The sequence below is a fragment of the Rhinoderma darwinii genome, unplaced genomic scaffold (assembly GCF_050947455.1).
Source record: "Rhinoderma darwinii isolate aRhiDar2 unplaced genomic scaffold, aRhiDar2.hap1 Scaffold_4485, whole genome shotgun sequence".
Taxonomy (NCBI): Eukaryota; Metazoa; Chordata; class Amphibia; order Anura; family Rhinodermatidae; genus Rhinoderma; species Rhinoderma darwinii.
The window spans coordinates 40,368-50,355 of record NW_027463925.1 but is presented as its reverse complement, the minus strand read 5'-3'; the positions used below and the strand labels follow the sequence as shown (position 1 = coordinate 50,355).

At 43.4% G+C, this 9,988-nt stretch overlaps 1 long non-coding RNA gene across 1 annotated transcript; it reads right to left on the bottom strand.

The window, feature by feature from the left end:
• Positions 1-909: 909 nt before the first annotated feature.
• On the bottom strand, positions 910-9,985 carry LOC142716360 (uncharacterized). The gene is made up of 3 exons (XR_012871603.1): positions 9,457-9,985; positions 5,183-5,256; positions 910-979 (listed from the first exon to the last, which is right to left on the bottom strand). It is a non-coding gene; the product is annotated as an uncharacterized LOC142716360 (long non-coding RNA).
• Between the last annotated feature and the right edge of the window lie 3 nt (positions 9,986-9,988).

Sequence of the window (9,988 nt, the reverse complement as noted above, 5' to 3'; positions counted from 1 at the left end):
GACAAACACGACAAACAAACAAGGGAATACAAGCAAGGGAAATGGGCAGTTGCTCGCGGAAACACCGTGAGCAACAGAGTAGTGAACGAGCCGAGTCAAGCCAGGAGAGTGCGAGGTACAAAGCGAAAAGCAGAAGAGTAGTCGGTAAGCCGGGGTCTGTATGGAGCAGGATCAAAAAGTAGCAGGAGCTGTAGCTGGGCCAGGAAACCTCAAGGAAAGAATTCACAAGCACAGATGGACAGGAAGAGCAGGCTTAAATAGACCGAGGGCGGGAGCTAGCTGAGTCTGGCCAGGTTGCGATAGGCTCTCCCACTCCTAAGCCTGCCAGCCTGAGTGGAGGAAGCTGGTGTCTGTCTCAGGGATGTACACTCAGGTGTTGACTGATTAATTCTGGGAGTTAACCCTGAAGCAGTGCCTGGCAGATCCTTTACACCCAACACAAATATCACAATGCCTCCAAAAAAGTCACAATGTCCTCATGACAGCCACACTATCCCTAATTCCCAGTCACAATGTTACCATAAAAGCCACAATGTCCTCTGACAACAACAATCACGGAATGCATCGTATTACAGCAACAATGTCTTCAATGCTAATTACAATTCCGCGAGGACAGACCCTATGCCCTCAATTCTCCCTATGCCAGCCACAATACCCTCCATACCAGCCAAAAATTTCCCATTGGGAAAGTGGAGATGGTGATGAATGTGTATGTTGGAATGTAAATGCAGTGCACCCATGTGTAGAACACAAAGGCATTTACAATGCCCTTAAATATCTATAGCCAATATATGTACTACTAGACATATATCCTTATATACCGGGAAGGTATTACCACACCTCTGAAAGTCCAGAGCTAGAAACTAGCCTGATAATTATCAGTAATTAATAATAATATTAATTACCAGTCATTTGATTCCTCTATTGCCGCTGTCTGGAGGATTCCATATCTTGCTTCTCTTCACTTTCAAATAGACACCTAGAAAAAACAAATCAAGAAAGAGGTGTGATAATACATTCCTGGTATATGCTATAGATGTATTGGAAACAGTAAAGAGATTTTAGTGTGCCTAGTTTCTAATGAAACCCCCAAATATTTTAAGGGCCAATTAAACCCTTTCTGTGATACATTCTGAGGAGCCAAATTAGAGATCCAACCTCAAGTCTTCCTATCCAAGAGTATGCACAAACCACCCCATCTTGACTAGAAGCTATAAGTAGGATATAATCAACTCTGATCACAACCCCAAAATTAGTCACCAATCACATCAAAGATCAGATGTCTAGAACAAATAGCATCTCCTCCACATCTGTATAAAACAGAAAACCATTCTACAATCTATTCAGTGGACCATTTACAACTCATATATGACATGGGCCTAAATGTGACCTAGAGAGGACACAATATAGCTATTATCAGTCATCATGAAGAATATCACACATTCAACAAAGACCTCACATGCGCCAGGTTAAGACACAAAGTGATATCACTAGTAGCGAAAATAGCTAGATGCTGACTTGCAACTTGTGGCCAAATCACTAGAGAGGCAAAGAAAATTAGACACATCAACTATACTGTGCCACTCATAGTAAAAAAAGAAACATCGTCCACGCAAACCCTAAATCAAAAAGCTACGACAGTCATAGTTTTCCAATGACAGCCAAAATGCACCTATGACAGCTACATTGTCCCACCACATCTAAATGGCTCCAATGACAGCCACAAAGTCCTCAGTGCCAGCCACATTTCCGCCACATAACAACCACAAAGTCATCAATGCCCCCTATGCAAATCACCATGCCTTCAATACCTGCTAAGCCAACCAAAATTCCCACATGACGACCGTAGTGCCTGCCGTGCCAGCTACAAGACCTTAAAAAAAGCCACAATGTTTTTCAGGTTAGCCACAATGCACTCACAACACCTACAATGCACCTTATTCCATCTACAATGCGCCATGCCAGCCACAAGGTTCTTATAATAGCCACATTATGCCCCATGTCATTTACATGGTCTCCTAAGTCACTAAAACCCCATGACACCCCCATTGATCCCATGACACACGCAATCTACGTTATCTCCACAAAAATGCCTTAATGGCAGCAACCACGCTGGCAGTGGCCACTATGCCAGCCACAAAGTCCACATGCCAGCTACAGTGTACTTTATCCCAGCAGCAATGCCGGTGATACCGCTTATCCAAGCTACAATGACCACCCAAATGTCGTTTATTCAACACACAATGGCCTCAGTATCTATATGCAAACTACAATTAACCACATGACAGCCACAAAGCTCCCATGTAAGGCACAATGCGCCAATGACAATGACATTGCGCTCAATGACACCAAGGCATTTACAATGCCCAATGCTGGCACTAATGCTCCTATAAGAGTGACTATGCCCTCATGAAACCCACAATGTCATTTATAAGGGACACAATGCCACTATGACAGTCAAATGCCCTCCATGACAGCCACAAAGCCACCAGAAAATCAACAATCATGCGACCACAATGTACTTTATCCATGCAACAATGCTGTCAATTCCCCTTATGCCGGCCCGAAAGCAAAAATGGAAACCACCAAATGTCAATGCTCCTTTGCAAGCCACTATGCCTTTATTAAAGCCACAATGAACTCACTTTCCCCTTTGCTAACCAAGACATGACAGACACAAGTCCCCGTGCCAGCCATAATGACACCTGCAAGCCACAATATCCTCATGACACACGCTATGTCCCATATCCCAGTCATAATATCCTCAATGTTAGCCACAACTTCCTCCCTGCCAGCCAACCACAAAGCCCCCATTACATCCAATACCACGTGACAGCCATAATGCTTCTAACCAATATCCCATATGGCAGCTAAAATGTCCCCATGACCGATACAAAGTCCAGTGTCCCTTATTCCTTTCACAATGCCCCTTATCCAAACCACATTGCTCTCAATGCCGCCTAAGTTAACTGCAATACAACCATGACAGCCACAATGGCTTCAATAGCCCTATGACAACTACAATTCCCCATGACAGTCATTATGCCAGGAGCCACAATGCCACTATGCGAGCCACAATGTACTTTAGCGCAGACAGTGCTGCCAATGCCTCTTATGCCAGCCCCAATGCCCCCATGATCGTAAATTGTCCTCCATGCCAGCCACTGTGCTCTAAATGCCAGCTAAATTGCCCCCATGAAATCAACAATGTCCCATTTCCAAGTCAAAATGCAGCCATGACATCTGCAAGGTCCACAATGTCCCTTATCACAGCCACTATGCACCATGATAATCTAATGCTCTCAATGCCAGCCATATTGTCCTCAATGCTCCCTAAGCCAACATCAATAGAACCAGGACAACTAAAATACCCCATGACAACCACTATGTCCTCATTGTCCACTTTACCAGACATAATGCTTACCTAAAATCCACAATGCCCCCCCATGACAGCCACTATCCCCAAATTACTCATATGCGAGCCACAATGCCCTAAGTGCCAATTACAAATTTATCGAACAACCAGAAATCCCTCAATTCTATCTATGCCAGCATCAATGCCACCACAAACGCCACATTGCACTCCATATCAGCCACAATGGCCTGAATGCCTTTTTTGCATACCTCAATGCTCCCATGACAACTACAAAGTCTCTATGTCAACCACAATTCCTCCTATGGCAGCAATGCCCACGTGCCAGCCACAGTGTTCCTCAGGAGCCATTATGCCCACATGTCTGCCACACTGTCCCTGAGCCCAGGCACAATATCTCCATTACAGCCACAATGTTCTCAATTCCCCTTTTGCCAACAAAAATGAAGAAATGGCACAATGCCCTCCATGCCTTTCACAATGCCATTAATAGCCCTATTCCAACTAGATTGCCCCCATTCTACGCACAATGCCCCTAATGCAAGAAGCAATGCCCACAGAACACCCACTATATATCTTATCCAAATAGCCAAATACCAGCCACAATGGCTCCCATTCAAGCAACAATGCACTCATAAGAGCCACTATGCCCCCATGACATCCACAATGTCCCTTATCCCAGCTACAATAGCTCTATTACAGCCACAAGTCCCACAATGCCAGCCACATTATCCTTAATGCCCCCTTAGCCGTCCCACAATGCCAGCCACATTATCCTTAATGCCCCCTTAGCCATTCGGAATACAACCATGACAACCACAATTCACTTATTGCCTCTTAAGAGAACCATAATGCCCCAAGACAAACAAAATGATTTCATGACAACTACCACTTTCCCAAACACAATGCCCATTTTAATACCACATCTCCAACTAAGTCACAATGCCATCTAATGACAGCAACAATGCCTTCAATGCTAATTACAATTCCGCGAGGACAGTTACAATGTCCACATGACACCGGCTATATGTCTTATCCAAATAGCCAAATACCAGCCAAAATGGCTCCCATTCATGTAACAATGCACTCATGAGAGCCACTATGCCACATGACATCCACAATGTCCCTTATCCCAGCCACATTACTCTCCATGCCCTCTTAGCCATTCGGAATACAACCATGGCAACCACAATTCACTTATTGCCTCTTAATAATGCCCCAAGACAAACAAAATGCTCTCATGACAACTACCACATTCCCAAACACAATGCCCATTTTAATACCACATCTCCAACTAAGTCACAATGCCCTCATTGTTCACTTTACCAGTCACAATCCCAACACAAATATCACAATGCCTCCAAAAAAGTCACAATGTCCTCATGACAGCCACACTATCCCTAATTCCCAGTCACGATGTTACCATAAAAGCCACAATGTCCTCTGACAACAACAATCACGGAATGCATCGTATTACAGCAACAATGTCTTCAATGCTAATTACAATTCCGCGAGGACAGATCCTATGCCCTCAATTCTCCCTATGCCAGCCACAATACCCTCCATACCAGCCAAAAATTTCCCATTGGTGAAGTGGAGATGGTGATGAATGTGTATGTTGGAATGTAAATGCAGTGCACCCATGTGTAGAACACAAAGGCATTTACAATGCCCTTAAATATCTATAGCCAATATATGTACTACTAGACATATATCCTTATATACCGGGAAGGTATTACCACACCTCTGAAAGTCCAGAGCTACAAACTAGCCTGATAATTATCAGTAATTAATAATAATATTAATTACCAGTCATTTGATTCCTCTATTGCCGCTGTCAGGAGGATTCCATATCTTGCTGCTCTTCACTTTCAAATAGACACCTAGAAAAAACAAATCAAGAAAGAGGTGTGATAATACATTCCAGGTATATGCTATAGATGTATTGGAAACAGTAAAGAGATTTTAGTGTGCCTAGTTTCTAATGAAACCCCCAAATATTTTAAGGGCCAATTAAACCCTTTCTGTGATACATTCTGAGGAGCCAAATTAGAGATCCAACCTCAAGTCTTCCTATCCAAGAGTATGCACAAACCACCCCATCTTGACTAGAAGCTATAAGTAGGATATAATCAACTCTGATCACAACCCCAATATTAGTCACCAATCACATCAAAGATCAGATGTCTAGAACAAATAGCATCTCCTCCACATCTGTATAAAACAGAAAACCATTCTACAATCTATTCAGTGGACCATTTACAACTCATATATGACATGGGCCTAAATGTGACCTAGAGAGGACACAATATAGCTATTATCAGTCATCATGAAGAATATCACACATTCAACAAAGACCTCACATGCGCCAGGTTAAGACACAAAGTGATATCACTAGTAGCGAAAATAGCTAGATGCTGACTTGCAACTTGTGGCCAAATCACTAGAGAGGCAAAGAAAATTAGACACATCAACTATACTGTGCCACTCATAGTAAAAAAAGAAACATCGTCCACGCAAACCCTAAATCAAAAAGCTATGACAGTCATAGTTTTCCAATGACAGCCAAAATGCACCTATGACAGCTACATTGTCCCACCACATCTAAATGGCTCCAATGACAGCCACAAAGTCCTCAGTGCCAGCCACATTTCCGCCACATAACAACCACAAAGTCATCAATGCCCCCTATGCAAATCACCATGCCTTCAATACCTGCTAAGCCAACCAAAATTCCCACATGACAACCGTAGTGCCTGCCGTGCCAGCTACAAGACCTTAAAAAAAGCCACAATGCTTTTCAGGTTAGCCACAATGCACTCACAACACCTACAATGCACCTTATTCCATCTACAATGCGCCATGCCAGCCACAAGGTTCTTATAATAGCCACATTATGCCCCATGTCATTTACATGGTCTCCTAAGTCACTAAAACCCCATGACACCCCCATTGATCCCATGACACACGCAATCTACGTTATCTCCACAAAAATGCCTTAATGGCAGCAACCACGCTGGCAGTGGCCACTATGCCAGCCACAAAGTCCACATGCCAGCTACAGTGTACTTTATCCCAGCAGCAATGCCGGTGATACCGCTTATCCAAGCTACACTGACCACCCAAATGTCCTTTATTCAACACACAATGGCCTCAGTATCTATATGCAAACTACAATTAACCACATGACAGCCACAAAGCTCCCATGTAAGGCACAATGCGCCAATGACAATGACATTGCGCTCAATGACACCAAGGCATTTACAATGCCCAATGCTGGCACTAATGCTCCTATAAGAGTGACTATGCCCTCATGAAACACACAATGTCATTTATAAGGGACACAATGCCACTATGACAGTCAAATGCCCTCCATGACAGCCACAAAGCCACCAGAAAATCAACAATCATGCGACCACAATGTACTTTATCCATGCAACAATGCTGTCAATTCCCCTTATGCCGGCCCGAAAGCCAAAATGGAAACCACCAAATGTCAATGCTCCTTTGCAAGCCACTATGCCTTTATTAAAGCCACAATGAACTCACTTTCCCCTTTGCTAACCAAGACATGACAGACACAAGTCCCCGTGCCAGCCATAATGACACCTGCAAGCCACAATATCCTCATGACACTCGCTATGTCCCATATCCCAGTCATAATATCCTCAATGTTAGCCACAACTTCCTCCCTGCCAGCCAACCACAAAGCCCCCATTACATCCAATACCACGTGACAGCCATAATGCTTCTAACCAATATCCCATATGGCAGCTAAAATGTCCCCATGACAGATACAAAGTCCAGTGTCCCTTATTCCTTTCACAATGCCCCTTATCCAAACCACATTGCTCTCAATGCCGCCTAAGTTAACTGCAATACAACCATGACAGCCACAATGGCTTCAATAGCCCTATGACAACTACAATTCCCCATGACAGTCATTATGCCAGGAGCCACAATGCCACTATGCGAGCCACAATGTACTTTAGCGCAGACAGTGCTGCCAATGCCTCTTATGCCAGCCCCAATGCCCCCATGATCGTAAATTGTCCTCCATGCCAGCCACTGTGCTCTAAATGCCAGCTAAATTGCCCCCATGAAATCAACAATGTCCCATTTCCCAGTCAAAATGCAGCCATGACATCTGCAAGGTCCACAATGTCCCTTATCCCAGCCACTATGCTCCATGATAATCTAATGCTCTCAATGCCAGCCATATTGTCCAAAATGCTCCCTAAGCCAACATCAATAGAACCAAGACAACTAAAATGCCCCATGACAACCACTATGTCCTCATTGTCCACTTTACCAGACATAATGCTTACCTAAAATCCACAATGCCCCCCATGACAGCCACTATCCCCAAATTACTCATATGCGAGCCACAATGCCCTAAGTGCCAATTACAAATTTATCGAACAACCAGAAATCCCTCAATTCTATCTATGCCAGCATCAATGCCACCACAAACGCCACATTGCACTCCATATCAGCCACAATGGCCTGAATGCCTTTTTTGCATACCTCAATGCTCCCATGACAACTACAAAGTCTCTATGTCAACCACAATTCCTCCTATGGCAGCAATGCCCACGTGCCAGCCACAGTGTTCCTCTGGAGCCATTATGCCCACATGTCTGCCACACTGTCCCTGAGCCCAGGCACAATATCTCCATTACAGCCACAATGTTCTCAATTCCCCTTTTGCCAACGAAAATGAAGAAATGGCACAATGCCCTCCATGCCTTTCACAATGCCATTAATAGCCCTATTCCAACTAGATTGCCCCCATTCTACGCACAATGCCCCTAATGCAAGAAGCAATGCCCACAGAACACCCACTATATATCTTATCCAAATAGCCAAATACCAGCCACAATGGCTCCCATTCAAGCAACAATGCACTCATAAGAGCCACTATGCCCCCATGACATCCACAATGTCCCTTATCCCAGCTACAATAGCTCTATTACAGCCACAAGTCCCACAATGCCAGCCACATTATCCTTAATGCCCCCTTAGCCGTCCCACAATGCCAGCCACATTATCCTTAATGCCCCCTTAGCCATTCGGAATACAACCATGACAACCACAATTCACTTATTGCCTCTTAAGAGAACCATAATGCCCCAAGACAAACAAAATGATTTCATGACAACTACCACTTTCCCAAACACAATGCCCATTTTAATACCACATCTCCAACTAAGTCACAATGCCATCTAATGACAGCAACAATGCCTTCAATGCTAATTACAATTCCGCGAGGACAGTTACAATGTCCACATGACACCGGCTATATGTCTTATCCAAATAGCCAAATACCAGCCAAAATGGCTTCCATTCATGTAACAATGCACTCATGAGAGCCACTATGCCACATGACATCCACAATGTCCCTTATCCCAGCCACATTACTCTCCATGCCCTCTTAGCCATTCGGAATACAACCATGGCAACCACAATTCACTTATTGCCTCTTAATAATGCCCCAAGACAAACAAAATGCTCTCATGACAACTACCACATTCCCAAACACAATGCCCATTTTAATACCACATCTCCAACTAAGTCACAATGCCCTCATTGTTCACTTTACCAGTCACAATCCCAACACATATCACAATGCCTCCAAAAAAGTCACAATGTCCTCATGACAGCCACACTATCCCTAATTCCCAGTCACGATGTTACCATAAAAGCCACAATGTCCTCTGACAACAACAATCACGGAATGCATCGTATTACAGCAACAATGTCTTCAATGCTAATTACAATTCCGCGAGGACAGACCCTATGCCCTCAATTCTCCCTATGCCAGCCACAATACCCTCCATACCAGCCAAAAATTTCCCATTGGTGAAGTGGAGATGGTGATGAATGTGTATGTTGGAATGTAAATGCAGTGCACCCATGTGTAGAACACAAAGGCATTTACAATGCCCTTAAATATCTATAGCCAATATATGTACTACTAGACATATATCCTTATATACCGGGAAGGTATTACCACACCTCTGAAAGTCCAGAGCTAGAAACTAGCCTGATAATTATCAGTAATTAATAATAATATTAATTACCAGTCATTTGATTCCTCTATTGCCGCTGTCTGGAGGATTCCATATCTTGCTTCTCTTCACTTTCAAATAGACACCTAGAAAAAACAAATCAAGAAAGAGGTGTGATAATACATTCCTGGTATATGCTATAGATGTATTGGAAACAGTAAAGAGATTTTAGTGTGCCTAGTTTCTAATGAAACCCCCAAATATTTTAAGGGCCAATTAAACCCTTTCTGTGATACATTCTGAGGAGCCAAATTAGAGATCCAACCTCAAGTCTTCCTATCCAAGAGTATGCACAAACCACCCCATCTTGACTAGAAGCTATAAGTAGGATATAATCAACTCTGATCACAACCCCAAAATTAGTCACCAATCACATCAAAGATCAGATGTCTAGAAGAAATAGCACTCTCCTCCACATCTGTATAAAACAGAAAACCATTCTACAATCTATTCAGTGGACCATTTACAACTCATATATGACATGGGCCTAAATGTGACCTAGAGAGGACACAATATAGCTATTATCAGTCAATCATGAAGAATA